The sequence below is a fragment of the Narcine bancroftii genome, chromosome 4 (genome assembly GCF_036971445.1).
Source record: "Narcine bancroftii isolate sNarBan1 chromosome 4, sNarBan1.hap1, whole genome shotgun sequence".
Lineage (NCBI taxonomy): Eukaryota > Metazoa > Chordata > Chondrichthyes > Torpediniformes > Narcinidae > Narcine > Narcine bancroftii.
Window position 1 is genome coordinate 197254062 of NC_091472.1, and position 20546 is coordinate 197274607.

The following is a 20546-nucleotide window of genomic DNA, read 5'->3' on the forward strand; positions in this document are numbered from 1 at the left end:
GTTGGAGGCTGGATCACTGGAGGTATTTGAAAATGAGCTTATCGTCATGCACATTGGGCAATGTTCAGATTCAGCAAAGTTCTACTTGCTGCTGGTAATGATACGTCATTCAAAATCTACAGAAATAACTAAACAAAAAACAGTAACAATGGTTTACAGTAAAACCCCTGGTGTCCAGAATTCAAGCAACCGGCAGCATTAAGCAAAATAATCGAGGAAACTAAATAAATAAATAAGAATAGAATAATAGGTAAAAATATGCAAGTTTAAAATTGTAAAAGTAAATTCTCTGAGGTAACACATCATCCTTTGGTGAAGATGGGAGCAGATATCCAGCTAGCGGAGGGCCTTGGTCAGGCTTAGCAGCTGTTTGAATAAGGTTGTGTGAAACCGCAATGGTATCGCCCAGGATGAAGAGCTGGTTGATGCCGCTCGCTGTTGGGGTGACTCTCTTAAAGTGTCTCCTTATCCCTGCTTAATAAGAGTCACCCTTGTCAGAGGCTTTAACCTGTAAACTTGGTGGAGGGGGGGGTGGTGTTAATTATCTATAATGTTATTGTTTTGAGCGGCTCCATGGAGGGGGAGGAACCTGCAGATGCAGCGACAGTTAAATGGTTTCAAAGAATATGATTCGAAATAAAGTTAAATACTCTAAGGTTTTTATATTTATGCAAGTGAAGTTTGTTCAGTGTAAATACAGTACAGGTAAATCCTGCTATGTGTGATTAATTCGTCCCAATTTTTACTCGTGTGAGATGAATTTGCATGAAGCAATTAATAGAATCAGTGGGAATAATTACACTGAATCCCCGTCCTTTCAGATTGTCCAGCAAGACTTCTAAAAAATGTTTTAAAAACAACTTGTAGCTGCATAGAATGCCAAAACTGTTAAAGGTTAATAAAAATAATTATGATATTTTTCATTTATTTCATAATTACATCAGAACTAAACTATTTCTTAGAAAAATATTTGTCCAAAGTTGACTGCAGAGATTTTGTTTTTTTTCCTTCATTATACAATTTCCTGTAGCTGGCGATTGCTTTTCCTAAATTGCTGTGGACGTCCAAGCTTTAGGATTGACATTTAGATAAAAATCCTCGGCAGTTCAAATCGTTTTTTGAATAATTTCTGGGAATTTGGCAGCAGCGTTTTAAAAAATATCAGCACTGGCAGCTTCCCCTGTAATTCTTACGTGGTGTCACCCTGCTCAATGTTTAAGTGGTTGAACCAACCTAAACTTGAAGCAAAAGTTTCCGTATTCCCTTGAAATTTATTTTCTTTAAGCATTGAAAAGATGTTTAAAGCTTTGGTTTGAATGTTTTTTTTGTGCAAAATGGTATTCATTTATGGTTGCAATCTTCAATCCAAGGGTGAAGTGGCCATTCCATTTCAATCATTAATGGACTTCTGTTTTGAGTCATTTGCGCTTAGGGAAACTGATGCAACTTTGTGCTTCTTACTTAAAAACGTGTGTGACATTTTCTCATTGGAGCCCAGATCATGTCCGATTTTCACATTGCAGGCACTGTCTTCGTGTCATTTAAAAACTTCCAACTTTTCTTCTCAAGTAATTGCTTTTTTTTTCCTTCTAATATCACTGTCAGGCTCTTTTCCACATTTTCTTTCATCCACATTTAATAGGGGGCACCCATGGAGTCTGACCCGTCATTTGCGCATATTTTATTTAGGGCCACTCACACAATCAATTTGTGACTCGAGTTTTCTAGAAAGATATCACGATAACTGAATAATAATGCACGTAAAACAGGAAATGGTCATCGTTTTCCAAGTTGCAGTAAAACAGGAAATGGTCGCAGTTTTCCAAATCATGGAGACTTAATTTCACGTCGATTGAAGCAGGGTAGAGCAGGGTTTGCCTGTACAGTTTTTTTTTTGTAGTTTAAATTGTTTATTCTTAATGCTGGTGTGTCAGGTAGGTGTTGTAAGAGTAAATCTCAAGCAACTGGAAAAATACCCTTATCCAGCATCTACCAATCCCCAGAGGTACTGGATACCAGGGGTTTTACTGTACTTAATGGAACTGAAAAGAAAGAATACATGCAAAAAAAAGATAATATTCCTTTATTTTTATTGAGTTTAATAGATAAACCCCTATTTATATGGTCTTCTAGTTACTAACAACACTGGTCATTATCACACCTAAATTGTAAATCGGAAGCATACCTATAATTATTTACTTAACCTCCCTCCTTCAAAACATCAATTTCTACAACTATATTGAGTTATCAGTTCATCCGTTCCTCATAATTTGTTTTGAATAGAAAATAGATAAGATGCAATTAAAGTTCCCTTATATATGAAGAGGTATTTCCATCTAATTTTGTGATCTGATCTATAATAATCTGCCCTGAAACCCATTTTTATTTAATTGTCTCTTCTAACAGAGATCTTCCCCCACTAATCCAACCCCTTCCTATAAACAAGGTTAACATATAAATTCTATAGCTATGAATCAAATAAGGTCCTTCAGATACCAGACAGGGAGTCACTGGAGCACCCATGGATCTTCAATCTGTGATAGTAATCTATGAATAGGCCTCACGTCCTGTCAAATTGAAACTTTCTATCCTTAATGATGTATCTATTTTTCTCCTAGATTAATTAGGACATAGCATCAGGTAACCACTGGGCATGAATGGGTGAAGCATTGTCTTTCCATTTTAATTAAAATTGCTCATCCAGCTATCAATGAGGTAAATGCTAAAATTCTCTCTGGGGTTTCCTCTTCTTGATAAAAACCAAACAAATCAATGAGAGGGTATGGTTCTAATTTGATCTTTAGAATCATTGATAAAGTTTAAAAAAATCTTTCTAAAATTTTTCTAAATTAGGGCACTCCCAGATGAAGCTTCTAAGATTTTACACTTATCTCATAGTGGATTTACTTCCGCATAAAAATGAGATAATTTGACTTTGGATATGTGTATCCTATGTACCACCTTAATTGTAATGATGTCGTGAACAAAATAAGGAGTCATTAATTAAAAGTGAAAATCCAATAATGGTCTGAAAATTATATATTCATATCGTGCTCCCAATCATTCTTAATCCTAGTCATTGAGTCTGTTCTTTCTTTTCAATATAAAACCACTAGCAAACATATCACAATATTTCAAACTTAATCCAAAGACGTGGTGTTTTATAAAAAAGAAAATAAAAAAATACAAAAGAAAGAAAATCCTCCTCTCAATCCCCCCAACCCTCTACAAACTTAAAAAAGAGGGACAAGAAAACCACAACAGGAGTACTTCACTTTCCAATACTTTTAAACCTGTATATATTCATAGAGACCTATAAGAGAAAGGGCATGTTCGAGATTCATTTAAATTTTAATACCAACAGTATGCAAATATGGGCTCCATATTTCACAAAAATGTATGATATTGATCTCTTAAATTGTAAGTAATTTTCTCAAGTGGAATACAACTCCAAACTTATGGTGCCATCTATCCATTCCCAAATTAGCATCCAAATTCCAAGTTATGGCAATACATTTTCTAGCTATTGCCAAGGCAATTTGAACACATTTTACTGATACATATTCAATGTTAATTTAGGTTTAATTCCCAGTAAAAATAACATTGGATCCTGTGGGAATCTTACTCCAGGTATTCGTTCTAATAAATTACCCAAATCAAGCCGAAAAGGTTTAATTATGGAATAATGCCAAATCGAATGCAAAAAAGTACCAACTTCTTGTTCACATCTAAAACATTAGTCTGAATAAATATAATTCATATTATGTAACTTTTGTGGTGGAGGCTGTTCTTAAATCCTTTAAGTTGTTGTAAATAATTGATATTAATCCATCATGGTAAAACTGCTGATCGAAAAGTAAATCAAGAATATTTGTCTTTTTGGTCTTCATCCTGATCACTGGAGCTGGCGGCATCTTGGACTTTTAAAAAAAATTGCCTCTGTTCTTTTTGTGTTCTCCACGCATTCACGAGGAATCGCACAGGTGCAGAGTCACTTCTTCTTCCATGGCAGGCAGCCACTGTCAGAGGAAACTCTGCACAGCAGTGTCCAAGGTCTCTCCAGCTCCAGGCTTGTCTCCACAGGCTCCTACCTTCGGGACAGCTCCACTAGGTCTTCTGACAACCTTTCCTTTTTTTAAACCATTTCAACCTTTTTTAAACTTTTTTTGAACTTTTTCGGAGAGAGAAGGGATTCCAAGTCTAACCCCATGAACAAAATGTCTAACTTGTAAATATAAAAAAAATGCCCATTAAAAAGTTCACATTTTCCTGATAATTGTTCAAAAGAAACAAATTTATCTCAAATAAAAAGATCCTTAAAACTTTTAAGACCTAATCTATACCACTCATTAAAAGCTGTGTCTAAAAATATTGTTCCTCAATATCCAAGTGCAAAATGGAATTTGAGATTGAATAAGCTAGATGCTGGAGATGGGGGAATTGCAGGTACAGCAGAAGTGATGTGGTCTGAGGCAGATCCAGCAAGGTCACATGGGATGGCAGATTGAATTATGACGTTGTTGTTCAGTTTTAATACTTTTCAATGATTTGAAATTTTTTTTTTATTTGATTTCCCTTTTTTTTTTCCCAGTTTCTCATTGGTTCTGACATTGAGGGACACTTATTAGAGTTTACAAAAGTTCTGACATCCAGCTAAGCCATGAGCTGACATACTGCCCCCTGGTGGATTCCAAGCACTGGATGACTGAAGCCCCACCTCCAGATAGCCCCTCCCAAGGCTAGGGGTGGAGTTTTGCTGTCAATCAAACCTATCAAAGAATTTGTGAATCGTATGGCTATAAACGGTTGCATTTGCTTTAAATAGTTAAATAATTTGTGTTAAAAAGATGCAAAGAATATTAAAAGAGATTAAAATTAAATTGTGGATTGAGAATGGAGATGAGGAGGAGCTGCTTCTTGCAGGGAGTGGGTGGATCTGCCAACAGAAGCAGCAGAGGCGCAGGTCACGCACCATCCACAGGAGGAAATAAAAGGCAGTCAACCTTCAGGCCTGGGCCCTTCCTTGGGGGAGGGGGGCGGGAAACAGGGCAAGATATTGTAACCCCTCCCCCCCAATATCGGGCACCAATGGGGATTGGTCGATGCCGAATAAGTGAATTTTCCGGTTGCTTAAGATTGCGGGTTTCGTGATTGGTGACCTAACGGCGAGACCTAGCAATTTGAAACTTTTGTGTTTTTTACCTGTTTATTTTCTGCAATTTTTTTTTTGCCGGATGCTTGAATTCCAGATCACAGGAGTTTTGCCCAATAGGTGGGAGGGTAGAAGAGGAAGAGGTTGGGAAGCTATGGAGAGAGGATCTGAGGAGTCAGTCTGAGATCTGCCAAGCGATTGCAGGAGGGACATTCCCATTTATGTCTGGACCTCTTCGTCACTCAGCCACAATTAAACCATTTCAGCTTCATGTTTCACCAAAATGAAGAGCAGATTGGATTAATGAAGACAATTAATCTAAGCTTTAAACCAGGAGTTTAAAGAAAGGGGGCAGCACTGTTACCATCGCAGTAACAGAGTCAGCGACGTGGGTTCGAATCTGCCGCTGTCTGTAAGGAATTTATACATTCTCCCCATGTCTGCGTGGGTTTCCTTCATGTGCACCGTATCCTCCTGCCCTCCAAAATGTACCGGGTGGGGGGTGGTTATAGGTCAATTGGGTGTAAATGAGCAGCATGGGCTCATGGGCTGGAAGGGCCTGTTACCATGCTGTATGACTAAAGGGCTCATGAACCGGAAGGCCCTGTTACCATGCTCTATGCCTAAAGGGCTCGTGAACCAAAAAGGCCTGTTACCGTGTTCTATGACTAAAGGGCTCGTGGGCCGGAAGGGCCTGTTACCGTGCTATATGACTAAAGGGCTCGTGGGCCAGAAGGGCCTGTTACCGTGCTGTATGACTAAAGGGCTCGTGAACCGGAAGGCCCTGTTACCATGCTCTATGCCTAAAGGGCTCATGAACTGAAAAGGCCTGTTACCGTGTTCTATGACTAAAGGGCTCGTGGGCTGGAAGGGCCTGTTACTGTGCAGTATGACTAAAGGGTTCATGGGTCGAAGGGCCTGTTACTGTGCGGAATGACGAAAGGACTCGTGGGCCAGAAGGGCCTGTTTCCGTGCTGTTTGACTAAAGGGCTCCTGGGCTGGAAGGGCCTGTTTCCGTGCTGTTGTAGCGGCAGCTACACTGCTAACTGAAGAAACACACAACCAGACGGGTTGAGCTCAGTGAGCAGAACTGATTTATTGCAGGCTACTTGACTGGCCTTATATCCCAGCCCGGACCTGGTTGAGAACTGCACTGGGGGAGCTGATGTCACCAGGACGTCTCGGGGTCCCCAAGTGCAGGCTTCTGAGCCTGGTGCCGAGGTTGAAGGGGAAAACCCCGACAGCGCAATTTTGGCTGGCTGCCCCGCCACGTGTGTTACAAGCAGGGCCGGATCGCCTGCCTAACGGTGTGCCGCCACACAACCCCCCCCCCCCAGAACCAGCCAGGTGGCCTCACTTCTTGGGCTGGGCCACAACTACTGGTTCGGTGAGGTCGAGGTGTGCTGGCTTCACCCTGTCCACCGTAAACAGTTTTCTCCTACCGTCGATGTCCAGTGTGAACGTGGATGCTGAACGCTGGACGACTTTGTTTGGCCCTTCATAAGGCTTCTGCAGAGGTGCCGTGAATGGGCCTCACCGAATAAAATCATACTCTGCGTAGTGCAGCTCGCTGGGGACGTAAGAGGCCCTTGTGCCGTGTCTGGGCGATGGTGGGGGTGTGAAGGAGCCCAACTAGGCCCAGAGGTGGAGGAGTAGCTCGTGTGGTGACCACTGGGGGTTGTTAGGTACGTTGACGAACTCACCAGGTAGCGCTAGCGGTGCGCCGTAGACCAGCTCGGTTGATGATGCCTGTAGATCTTTTTTGGGCGTCGAGCAGATGCCCAGGAGCACCCAAGGCAGTTCGTCCACCCAGTTGGGACCAGTGAGGCGGGCCATAAGTGCCGACTTAAGGTGGCAGTGTAGTCACTTGACCAGCCCATTGGCCTGCGGGTGATAGGCCGTGGTGCAGTGTAGCTCGATCCTGTTGGTGAACAGTGCCCAGAGCGCAGAGGTGAACTGGGCACCCCGATCGCTGGTGAGGTGATTCGGGATTCCGAACCGGGTGACCCAACCGAGCAACAGCGCTTGGGAGCAGAAGTCCGTGGAGGCATCTGGCATCGGGATTGCTTTGGGCCAACGAGTGGTGCAGTCCACCACCGTGAAAAGGTAATGGTTACCCCCTGGAAACGGGTAAGGGCCCGACGATGTCCATGTGAATGTGGCTGAACCATTCCCGGATGTGCTCGAACTCCTGTATGGGTGCTCTGGTGTGGCTGTGCACCTTGGAAAGCTGGTAATGGGTGCAGGTTCTGGCCCGTCTGCAATCTGCTTCCGCAGCCCGTGGACTATGGACCTGATGGAAGGGTGTGAAAGGTCATGGATATGGTGGAAGACTTGCCTGTGCCACTGCTGGGGAACCACTGGTCACGGGGTGCCCATAGAGACATCACACAGGACGGTGCCCTCACCACTATGAGCCAGGAGGTCCTGGAACCGCAGGCCCGTGATGGCAGTCCTGAAGGCTTGTGTCTCCTCGTTGGATATCTGGTCCCGGGCGAGCTGGTCGAAGTCAAGGCTGGATGTCAGCGCGCAGATGGCCGGTCATGAGAGTGCATCAACGACCACGTTGTCCTTCCCCGCCTCGTACCAAATGTCGGTGGTAAACTCTGACAGGAAGGAGAGGTGACGCTGCTGGAGGGCTGACCAGGGATCCTTTGCCATGGCGAGCGCCTGAGTGAGAGGTTTGTGGTCGGTAAAGATGATAAAAGTCCTTCCCTCCAAGAAATAGCGGAGGTGCCTCACCGCCAGGTACATGCCCAGTAACTCACGGTCAAAAGCACTATACTTGCGCTCTGGTGGGTGAAGAAGCCGGCTGAGTAACGGCAGTGGCTTCCACTGTCCATTCACTTGCTGCTCCAGGACGGCACTGACGGATGTGGCAGAGGCATCGATGGAGAGTGCCATATGCAGGTTGGTGTGTGGATGGGCGAGTATGGTAGCCTTCGCGAGGGCATCCATCATGGCCTCGAATGCCCTGTAGGCCTCTGGAGTCCAGGCAAGCGTTTTGTGTTTGGCCGCGATGAGGGTGAAGAGCAGCTGCATGGTGCGTGCAGCACCTGGGATGAAAAGGTTATAGAAGTTGACTATACCCGTGAACTCCTGCACCCCCTTGAGGTTGTCCAGTCGTGGGAACTCCTTGATTGCGGCGACCTTCGTAGCAGCGGGTGTGGTTCCTTTGGCCATGATGGTATGGCCCAGGAACTGCATGGACTCTTTCCCAAACTGGCACTTGGCTGGGTTGATTGTGAGGCCGAAGTCGGCCAGTCGGGAGAAGAGGGTATGCAGGTGGGCCTTGTGTTGCGCCTGATCCCTGCTGGCAAAAAGGATGTTGTCCAAGTAAATGAAGACAACATCCAAGTCCCTGCCCACTGAGTCCATAAGGCGCTGGAAGGTCTGGGCAGCGTTCTTGAGCCCGAATGGCATGTGAAGGAATTCGAACAATCTAAAGGGGGTGATGATGGTTGCCTTGGGTATGTCCTCGGGGTGCACCAGGATTTGGTGATATCCGCGCACCAGGTTGACCTTGGAGAATACCCTCGCGCCATGCAGGTTGGCCATAAAGTCCTGGATGTGAGGGATCGGGTAACGGTCAGGAACTGTCACCTCGTTGAGCCGCCGATAGTCTCCGCAGGGGCGCTAGCCGCCGGAGGCTTTCGGGACCAGGTGGAGCGGTGAGGCCCAAGGGCTTTCAGAGCGCCGAATGATTCCCAGCTCCAGCAGATGCGAAAACTATTCACCACCTGGAGCTTATCTGGCAGGTGCTGGCGTACCTTGGCATGGACCAGTGGACCTTGGGTGGGGATGTGATGGAACACCCCGTGGCGCAGTGAGGCAGCAGAGAACTGTGGCTTGGATAGGGCTGGAATCTCGTCCAGGATACGCTGGAACTCATCCTTGGGTGTGCTGATCGTAGCCATCTGCGGCTGCTCTATGCAGGAGGCATTGAGGCGAATGGCCTGGAAGGTACGGGTGTCCACCAGGAGCCTACCTCTCAAATGTCAACCAGGAGCCCGTGGGTGAGGAGGAAGTCGGCACCCAGGATGCGGTCAGAAGGGACAAGATGGTGAACTTCCATGAGAACTTTTGCCAGCCAATCTGGAAGTGGACGGTCTTGTCTCCATATATCCGGATCTCCATTGCATTGGCCGCACGGAGGGGAGGTCCTTGAGGCCGGTTCCTGGACTCTATGGCCGTGGCTGGAATGACGCTGATCTGGGCCCCAGTATTGATGAGGAAATGTCAGCCGCTGGCTGAGTCCCGCAAGTAGAGAAGGCTGTGTCCTTGGCCAGCCACCACAGCCATTAACAGCGGCCAGCCTGCTCATTTTCCTGGAATGAGCGTGGCTGACGACACTTCTGAGCCTTGGCTCCCCAGCGCTGGTGATAGAAGCAGAGGCCCAGAGCAGATGCCTTGCCTCTGGTTATGCTCTTTGTGGCCACTGCAGGGACTAGGTGTTTTACCGCAGTGCTAGAGGAAAGCTTGGAGTGATCTTGCCCGTGACTTGCGACCTGCTGGACCGCTGAGCCCTCCAGGAATTGCTCAAGCCATAGCTCTTGAGCCTTCTGAGTGACCTTCCTCGGGTCAGCAAAGCTCTCTTGGGCCAGTAGCAGCCGGATGTCCTCAGGCAGATGGTCGAAATAGATGCGCTCAAAAAGTGGGCAGTTGGTGTGATCGCCTATGCGTGCGAGCATTTCATCCATTAGCTCAGTCGGGGACCTGTCCCCCAAGGCGTTGAAGTGCAGCATTTGAGCGGCACGCTGGTGCCTGGATAATCCGAGGGAGCTGGTGAGCACCCGCTTGATGATCCCATATTTATCTTCCATGGGTGGGTGTTTAGGAGGCGCAGCACACGTTTGGCGGTGGCCTGGTCCAGGGCGGCGACCACATGGTAGAACCTGGTCGTGTCTGATGAAATCTGGCAGAGGTGAAACTGAGCCTCTGTGTGGCTGAACCAGGTCTCCGGCTCCTGCACCCAGAAGTCAGGGAGCTTGATGACTATAGCACTGACCGAAGGGTCGCTCATGTTGGGTTCAAAGACGTTTGAACCCGTCGGGGTCACCAATTGTAGCGGTGGCTACACTGCTAACTGAAATAACACACAACCAGACGGGTTGAGTTCAGTGAGCAGAACTGATTTATTGCAGGCTGCCTGGCTGGCCTTATACTCCCAGCCCGGACCTGGCTGAGAACCACGCTGGGGCACTGACATCACCAGGGCATCACATGGGTCCCCAAGCATGGGCTTCTGAACCCAGTGCTGAGGTCGAAGGGGTAACCCTCGACTGCGCCATTTTGGCCACCTGCCCCGCCACATGTGTTACAAGTGGGGCCGGTTCGCCTGCCTAACAGCATGCCGGCACACTGTATGACTAAAGGGATCGTGGGCTGGAAGGGCCTGTTACCGTGCTTTATGACTGTTGGGCACTACCAGTTGCCCCAATAATACACAGACAAAGACTGAGGGGAATGATAGGCTTTATTACACTAGAGACTGCTGGCCCGGGTGAAGGCTAGGGAAATGAGGAGAGGAAGCGGGGACTCAACCTTTATGGCCTGGGTCACATGGGAGGAGTCTAGGAAAGGATGTCATCAGAAGGGCGGGCCAGCCGGTACATACGATCATATCATTACATTCACCCCCTCCTTTTAAAATGGAAACCATCGGTAAAAAATATGAGAAGGAAGGAAAAAAAAACAGGGGTGTGGGGTGGGTGAGAAGGCTCCTTTAGACTAGAGGTTTAGTTGCACGGCGACCTCCTCTGGAGGGCGGGAGCCGCCATGGGAGAATCCGGGACGGGGGCCACAGGAGATGGGGTGCTGGCAGGGGACTTCCGAGGGAGTGAGTGATCCGTTTCCACACTGATGGTAGGCTCCTGGAGTTCCGGCGGAGAGACAGGCGGCTCGGACTCTGGGACTGTGCTTCTGTGCAGTGCGATCAGGTCCGCAGTCTGGTCAGTGGCTGACAGGGCCGTTTCGGGGTCTCCGTCCCTCGCCAGGTCACAGATCGGTACAGTGACCTCGTGGCTATCAGGGTACCTCACAAACGCGTATTAGGGGTTGGTGTGAATGAGATGCACTGCTTCCACCAGTGGGTCCATCTTATGCCCCCTGACTTGCTTCCGAAGCAGGACACTGGCATGTTCTTTGACCTGAGGGCCAGGAGCACCGCCTTCCAGATGATGGCGTTCTCCCTTTCCACTTGGCCATTACCCCTGGGGTTATAGCTGGTGGTCCTGCTGGTGGCTATGCTTCTGGCTAGGAAGTACTGTTGCAGCTCCTTACTCATGAACAAGGACCCCCAGTCGCTGTGAATGTAGTCAGGGTACCCGAACAGGGTGAAGATGCTACGCAGTGCCTTGATAACCGTTGACAGGGTCATATCCGGGTAGGGGATAGCAAAGGGGAAGCTGGAAAATTCATCCACTACCATCAGGAAGTAGGCGTTCCTATTGGAGGTTGAGAGGGGGCCCTTGAAATCAACACTGAGTCATTCAAAGGGGCATGTGGCCTTAATGAGGTGTGCCTTTTCTGGCCAGTAGAACTGGGGCTTACACTCGGCGCAGATCTGGCAGGGTCTGGTTGTGGATCAGACGTCCTCAACGAAGTACGGGAGGTTCCGAGTCTGAACAAAATGGTACAGCCTCATGACTCGGGGGTGGCACAGATTATCATATAGGACCTGGAGAAGGTCAAGATGCATGCTGGCACACATCTCCTGGGATAAGGCATCTGGGGGATCATTGAGTTTGCCTGGCCGGTACAAGATATCGTAGTTATAGGTGGATAACTCAATCCTCCACCTAAGAATCTCGTCATTCTTGATTTTACCCCACTGTTTTGTATTAAACATGAAGGCCACTGCCCTCTGGTCAGTCAGCAAGGTAAAACGTTTACCGACCAGGTAGTGCTGCCAGTGACGCACTGCCTCAATGATCGCTTGTGTCTCCTTCTTGACGGAGGAGTGCTGTACCTCAGGACCATGCAGGGTGCAGGAGAAAAATGCCACTGGCCTGCCTTCCTGGTTAAGTTTGGCGGCCAGTATGAAGTCGGAGGCATCGCTCTCCACATCATGCATCGTGGCCTTTGCGATGTCTCCTCAGATCTGGTGAAACGCAGCCTGGGCTTCCGCCGATAATGGGAAAGCTGTGGAATTAATCAGGGGGTGGGCTTTATCGGCGTAATTGGGCACCCATTGTGCGTAGTAAGAAAACAGCTCCAGGCACCTCTTCAGCGCCTTTAGGGTGTTTGGGACTGGGAGCTCCATAAGGGGTCACATGCGGTCAGGGTCCGGGGCAATGACACCAGGTGCCACGACGCATCCAAGAAGGGCCAGGCGATCTGTATTGAACACGCACTTGTCCTTATTGTATGTCAAATTGAGGAGCTTGGCCGTACGCAAGAACTTAGCGAGGTTAGCGCCGTGGCCACAGATGGTGACATTGTCGAGATATGAGAACTTTACCGTCAGCTTGTGCTCCCCCACCATCCGGTCCATAACCCTCTGAAAAGCGGAGACACTGTTAGTAACACCAAAAGGCACCCGCAGGAAATGGAATAGTTTTCCGTCGGCCTCGAATCCCGAGTAGATTTGATCACTTGGAAGGAAAGGGAGTTGATGGAAAGCCGAATTGAGGTTAATGGTCGAAAAAACTTTATTGCGCGACCTTATTGACTAAATCAGCTATCTGGGGGAATGGGTACACATCCAACTGGGAGAAGCAGTTGATGGTTTGACTATAGTCGATCACCATCTGGGGTTTGCCTACCCCTCTGACCAGGAGGACCTCCGCCCTCCAGGGACTAGAGCTAGGGGCTATGATCCCCTCCGCCAGGAGTCGCTGAACCTCAGCCCGAATGAACTGCATATCCTCTGTTCTATAGCGCCTGCTCTTGGTGGCGATCGGTTTACAGTCCAGGGTGAGGTTTGCGAATAATGACAGAGGGACCACCCGTGGGGTGGTGAGTCTGCAGGACGGTGCCGGAGGCTGGGTGCTTGGTTGGGGAGTGGGGTCCAAGAGCTGGGGGTTGTGGACAGTCAGCGGCAGTTGGGGGCCCCCGAATGCCATTGTCACACTCCTGAACTGACTCTGGAGGACCTGCGCACGGAGTTGGGGCATAATCAACAATACAAAATAATTGTAACATTCCCCCCCTCCCCCCAGATGGAGACGCTACACAATACCCCCAGATACGTTTGTTGGTCCTTTGATGCTATCGATACTGATCCAATCATTGGCCTGACGGGAAGGGGGAGTCGATGGACCACGTCAGGGTGGACAAAGCTTTCTGTACTGCCGCTCTCAAAGAGGCAGTTCGTCTTGCACCCATTCACCTCGATCTGCATCATGGAGTTCAAGGTCGGATGGGGGCTGGCTTGATCCAGGGTGATTGATGCCAATACAGGCATCTCGTCGTCGGTGGGGAGGCCCGCCCAAGATGTCGACCTCCATGTTGACCATGCTGCTCTCGTCGGAGAAGAAGGAAGAAGTGGAGTTGTGGCGGCCGGATGTGACGTCATCGTAGGTGTAAACCACAGCATAGAGGTTAGGAGCGGGTGAGATGGCAACCCCCCCCTTACCGCGCATGCGGTTGGCACCGGAAGCTCCTCGGGCACACACGCCATGCTGCTCCTGGACAGAGTTCTGAACCTGCAGACTTTCTGGTAATGGCCCTTTTTCCCCGCAGCCCAAGCACGTGGGTCCTTTTGCGGGGCAGAGGCATCTCGAGTGCCTAGCCTGCCCGCAGAAGCTGCATCGTGGTGATGCTGGCATCACCGCAGCAGTGGTCGGGTCAGTAACCCCCAATGTTATATCCTAGGACAGCGGCCCCCATGACGGAAAGTACGTTGTAGGCCCGCTTCTGCCTGCAATCGACACTGTGTGGTGCTGGGCCAAGTCTAGAGTCCTTACCAGGTTGATGGCCCTTTTTAGAGGGAGTTGATCCTCTTCGAGGAGATGGTGTCGGATATAGTCCAACCTGAACCACGACACACAGGCGTCCCGGATCAGGTCTTCCAAGCACTGGGTCAACGATATCATGGCCAAAGGGTTCCCCAAACAGTCTTTTCCCAGTGTGACCAAGGATGAACTCCTCAGCAGACTCACCAGGCTGTTGCATTCTGGACGCCAGAAGGTAACGGGAGTAAACTTCATTCACCTGTGGCTTGTACAGTGTCTGTAGTTCAGCCATCGCCTCGTCATAGGTCGCGCTGTTCTGGATGGCCTGATAGGCCCTCTGGCTGACTTGCGCCTGCAGGATCTTCAACTTCTTTTTGTCGGAATCGACCACTTCAGTGGTGTCATCGAGGAAATTATTAAAGCAGTTCACCCACAGTTCAAAGAGTGCACCCAGGGCTTGGGGGGTCTATCTCTAACCATTCGGGGCACAGCAATTTCTCCATTACCGGAGACCTTCAAAAATCTAATGTAATAAATTGTTGGGCACTACCAGTTGCCCCAATACACAGACAAAGACTCAAGACTGCTGGCCTGGGTGAAGGCTAGGGAAATGAAGAGAGGAAGAGGGGACTCGACCTTTATGGCCTGGATCACATGGGAGGAGTCTAGGAAAGGATGTCATCAGGAGGGCAGGCCAACCAGTACATACAACCATATCATTATAATGACTAAAGGGCTCATGGGCCGGAAGGGCCTATTACTGTGCTGTATGTGTGTGTATCTAATTACACTTTTCCTTGCGTTCTCCTAATCGGTCCAGATTGTATTATATACAGACTGTAATCGGTGTGTAGTCAAGGCCAGTTTGCCTGCAGTGTCCCAGCAAGACCACCAGCAAATTGGAGGAACACCACCTGATTTTCCGTCTGGATGGCATTAACATCGAGTCTCTGCTAACCTGCTCTCCTCTTCCCCCTCCCTCCCCTTTCCAGTTCTCCAGCCTCCTCCCTTCACCCAGCAGTTCCTCCTCCCCTTGATCGCAGCTGTCCCTCTCCACCTGTCACCTTCTGCGTGACCACTTACTCTTGTTCGGACACCTGCCGACATTTTCCCACACCTCAATGAGGGGCTCAGGCCTGAAACTTCGGTGATGTATTTTTACCTTTGCTACATAAAGGACACTGTTGGACCTGCTGAGTTTCTCCAGCATCGTGTTTTTTTTTAACCACATTTAACTATGTCGGGGGAAAGGCAATGAAAAGTATGTTGTCCTTTTCCTGTAGTTTTGGAAATGTATTCGGCAGATACTCTCTTAACCTAAAGTTCTCTTTTAAATGAATTGAACTGCAATCTGAAGGTCAATCAGCCTCTCTTGAATTTCTGCGTCAATGTTGATGGGTTATTCCTCAAATGGATCTAATGAGGTCATTAAATCCATCCTGCAGATCTGTGTATTTGCTTTAGGCATTTCACATAAACAGTGATGTCATGGCACCCCCCCGCCCCCCTAAGTGCCTCTGCGTTCATGTTCAGATTTGGAAATAACATTTTTCAGGCGTGTGACGAACCCTCTGTGTTGTCCAACCGTTGAAGTGGCAACCATCAGTTGCGCAGGCAATTATGCTCTTATATAGAATACTGTTCTCATTTCTGTCCTTCTGAACTTCTTGGAAAATCATCAGCCCCTTTGGTATCTGTTTTAAGCCTTTTGGCAAACAGCATCTCCTCCATCAGCTCATTTCCATTGCAGCATCTGGCATGACCCCCAAGAACGTCATTCTTTTGCTGTGGATTGGTCTCAATGTGAAGAGAATTTCTTGGATTGTAATGGCTTTTCAATGTCGCTCACCATCTCGTCAATTCGTCGAGAAACAGCGGAATCACTCGAGGGATTGCCTGAAGAGTGTATTTGGCATTTACGTTCATAATGTCAGATATCATTCCGGGTCGGATATCACTGACGACAAAATAAGTGACTCAGCGACGTTAGACGAGCATTTGCCACTTTCGGCAAATTGATTCACCCAGACCAAGAATTCCTGTTGCCTTCTTCAGTTTCAGTGTCCGTACTCTGGCCACTGATCAGCAGATTCATCTGCCCGGTTTTTTCAACCATAAATTCCAATCTGTAGAATCTGCTTGTAAAAACCATCCCCCATCTGCAATCCATGGCTTCATGCGACCCTGACTGGGAGGCTAAACCTTGCCCAAGGGGGACCTGTCGACTAATGGATGGGAGGAGCACCTCCCACCTCCTTTAACTGAGTAATAGAGCAGCACCGTCACCAATGGAGGTCAATTGGGTGTAAATTGGGTGGCACAGAGCCCAAAATGGCCTGTTATAGATCTAAATTTAAGATGCTTTCTAAAAAAGGAGACATATGTTCACTACCTATCACGAGAGCTTGAAGGAAAGTGAGGGTACTGGCTGACACGCAAAATACGGAGCGAGACCGTTTGGCCAGCACGCTGTTTTCTGGGAATTGAAAGTGGTGCAACAAAGTAGGAAAACCGCACGGAAGGGAATTCCAAGCGAAGGCTGGTTCCGCGCCAGCCCCAGCACAATCATGGCGAAGCTTTAAAAACATTGTTAATTTTTTCAAGTTTATCTCGGCTGCCTCCAAATGTCTCCAGCCTCGAAAAGCTCCCGTGTTGCCTGGCAACTCCAGCAGCAGAGCCCTTTCCTTTCCCGTCATCCCCCCCCCCAATATTTTTAATCCATTCAGTTTCCATGCACCCCCCCATACACTTTTGGCCCCCGTCATGAAGGATTTCAGCCCATGTTAACCCCCCCCCCCCTTTTAAGTGTGCCGTGGCCCATTGCCAATGACTGCTCTGGAACACTGAACTTGCTTCCACCAATACTCCTGGCAGCCTGTTCCAGGCACCCACCACTCTGCAAATAAAACCCCCCTTAAACATCACCCCCCCACCTTAAACTCATCTGTTCGCCGCTCCCAGAGAAGGGCCAAAGGGCCAAGGCCCAAGACGTTGTCTGTGTCCATGGACGCCGCATGGACCTGCTGAGACCCTCCAGCACTTACTCAGGGGAAACAATGTTGACTGGTCCACCCAGCCAATGAGCACTTGAAACATGGGTCACATGATCGTGCACGCAGCAAGATCCCAGGAAAAGCAGAGGGCAGGGTCCAGGAATGCTGGCCACTCCACTGAGGACTGGGGACCCCTAGCTGGTTGGAGATGATCCCCAGGTAGTGTTCAGAGAGTGACTGCTCCTCTGCAATAGGGAACGGGGGACATGCAGTTAGCCTCATAGTCAGCACAGACCTCGAGGACTGAAGGGCCTGGTCCAGTGCTGCACTGAACCGTGTGCCTGCCTGTTCGAAGAATTCAAATCCCCCTTGGGACAGAATCTCTGCATCAAACCTTCTGACAGGGACGAAGAGATTGGTTCTGGGGATTTGTTCTCTGTTGGTGAGGTGGACCGTTGTGGGGCTCTGTCAATGTCCTATCAGAGAACCAGAGTGTGCTTGGCAATCAGAAGAGCCCTTAAGGCACAAAAACACCCAGCACAAGCCATCTATCTACCAGCTCTCATCAAAACGCTCATCTGCAGGCTCCCACCCGATGCGTTGGCTGCACATTGATCAGCTCACGCAGCACTGTCTCGCCTAAGGATGGGCCTTCCGCCATCTGCGGCGGGAATGGGGGAAGTCCGGTCATCAGGACCAGCCTGAAGGTGGAAGAGCAGGCAGGAGCGGAGGGAGGGTTTGAAAGACAAGCTGGGGATCCAGAGGAAGCCCCCTCACACCCACCCAGCTCCTCACCAGCCCCTGCACGCTGTCTTGCCTGGTGACTCTTGGGCCCGAGAGCGGGAGCAGGTTTCCCAGACCCGTCCTTGCTGTTGTGTGGGATCTTGCTGTGCTTTTCTTCTCTCTTCTTCAGTTAACAAAAATCTCAATGTGGACAAGACAAAGGAAATGATTGGGGGATTCAGGAGGAGCAGTAATGACCACCACCCCACTACAGATCAATAATTCTCCAGTAGGGAGACTTCACTTAACTAGAGACCTATTGTGGACACTCAACATCAGGAGAGTGTTACAGTGACTGAACTTTCTGAGAAGACTGAACCGGGCCAAGCTACCGGCTACCATCACGTCGAGAGCGTCCCATCCGGCTGCATCACAGTGTGGGTACAGTTGCTGCAGAGAAATGGATCAGAGGTCAATCCATAGGACCATAAGAGCGGCAGAGGGGATCACTGGGGTCTCTGTCCCTTCCATCAACGTGATCTACAGGGACTATTGTCTGTAGAAGGGGTGCAAAATCATTGAGGACCCCTTCCACTCCACAAACAGCATCTTTCAGCTGCTCCCGTTGGGGAAGAGATACAGGAGGATCAGAGCCAGCACCACCAGGATGAGGAGCAGCTTCTTCCCACGGACAGTGAGAATGGTGAACGTCCAAAGGAACTGCTCCCACTCACCATCTGAGACTCTCATATTAACAAAACAATATTTATTTATCTGTGTATATGAACACTTGTCCTGCATGTGTAATGTTTGTCTCTATGTATGTTATGTCTGGTTGTGTGTCTGTGTGTTTTGCACTGAGGACTAGAGAACACTGTTCCATCAGATTGTTCTTGTACAATCAGATGACAATAAACTTGACTTGAAAACTCAGCAGGAGGAATGTACCAACAGGGGCAAGTACCCTGGCCAACACTTACCCCTCCATATTGCCCATCCAGACTTAACAGGAGGCAGGGATGTCTGGAAACAAGCAGCAGGTATGGCACCATCCATGGAGAGGCAGACCGGTTGAAAGGTCCAGCAGCAAAACACTGAATTTCAGAGAAGGGACGGGGACTCTGAGAGACTGAATGAGACGAGAGGCGGCAGTGCTGGCTGAGAGTGGGCCAATCATGCCCGATCCTCTGTAGGAACCGCGAGTGGGAGTCAGGGCAGGGGGATCCTGCAAATTGGCAAGCATCTGTGGGGAGGGAGCGAGAGCTAGTGCCACACGGTACAGACCTTCCAGGCACAAACAGGGAAAGGTAGTGACCAGAAATGTAAAGGAGTGAGTGTGCAAACAGAGAGCGATGAACAAACGGGCCTGAGGCACTCAGCAGGTCATGCAACATCCACAGGAAGTAAAAGGACTCGGGATCTATCGTCAGAGTACAGACACAACATCACAGACAACCCTGAGATTCCTTTATCCCTGTGGGCCAGGCAGAATGACCATTTATTGATCGTGCAAAAAATAAACCGTACCCAGAATGAACCTGCTAACAAACAGATGTAAACAACTGACTGCGCAATGCAGAGAGGAGAAAATATCAATATCGTGCACAAGTCAGAGTCCCTGATTTAGTTTGTGGTTGAGGAGTCTGATGGTGGAGAGGAAGCCGCTGTTCCTGAACCTGGTGGGGCAAGTTGTGGCACCGATACCTCTTTACTGATGGCAGCAGCAACAGAGCGTGTTTACTTTTGATGACCACTGCTGCTCTCCGACGGCAGCGTCCCCTGTAGATGTTCTCGCTGGTGGGGAGGGTTTTGGCCTGTGATGTCCTGGGCTGTGTCCACAACCTTTCGGAGGGCTTCACGCTTGGGGGTATTGGTGTCCCCATACCAGAGCGTGAGCATACTTTCCATCATCCCTCTGTAGAAATTTCCCGGGGTTTCTAGTGTCGTACCAAACCTCTGAAAACTCCTGATGTACTTTCTTCACAGCACCATTAGTGTGTTGGGACCAAGAATGATCCTTCCAAGAACTTAAATTTGCTCAAACTCTCCACCTCTGATCCCTCAGTGATCAGTGGATCATACCCAATGTTTCAGGTAGGGACCCATTTTGGAAATCTCCATTGACTGTCCATCTCTCCCCGTGGACACTGCCTGACTGGGTGAGCCCCACTGTTGGTGCCTGCAGTGGAAGAGATGGTGGGGAGAGGGCCTGTGATGCAGGTTGATGACCGTCACTGTTTTAATGGTGCAGACAAAGGGAGAGGACAGGTAGGGCCAAAGGCTCTAGATCAATGAAGTGGACGAAGAGGCGCCCCACACTGTGAGATGGGAGGTGTGGATGCGGGGAGTGGATGTACCTGGACATGTGTGTGTGCTGGAGCCTGGGTGAGGAGATTGGGGCAGCTTCCATCCAGCGGGGGTGGTGTGAGGGAGGTCCACCCCTGCTGGAACACTTGCTGCTGGCCCAGTATCAAGTTGGACAGACTCGTCCCCACTGATTGTTCCACTTCCCTCCTACTCAGTGGGAAGCAAACAAGTGCCTGACCACCTCTGGAGGGGAGTGGGTGAGAGGAAACTGGAGGAGGTGTGGGAGACGCATGACATAATGGGGAACGTGCAAACTCAGCACAGACAGCGGCCAAAATTGTGATTGAATGGGGTTTCTGGTGCCACTGGCCTGTGGGTTCATTAAGTTCAACATCTCAGGGGCACTGGAGGAAGTGTAAGGCAAAGTGGGGTTGGGTTGGGAGAGTGGTGGACTGAGGAGGAGCCGGATGGAGA

At 49.1% G+C, this 20546-nt stretch overlaps 1 protein-coding gene across 1 annotated transcript in view; it reads left to right on the forward strand.

The window, feature by feature from the left end:
• Window positions 1-20546, forward strand: part of LOC138761434 (adhesion G-protein coupled receptor D1-like) — a 98976-nt gene that overhangs the window by 72097 nt on the left and 6333 nt on the right. The gene's annotated exons all lie outside the window — the stretch shown is intronic.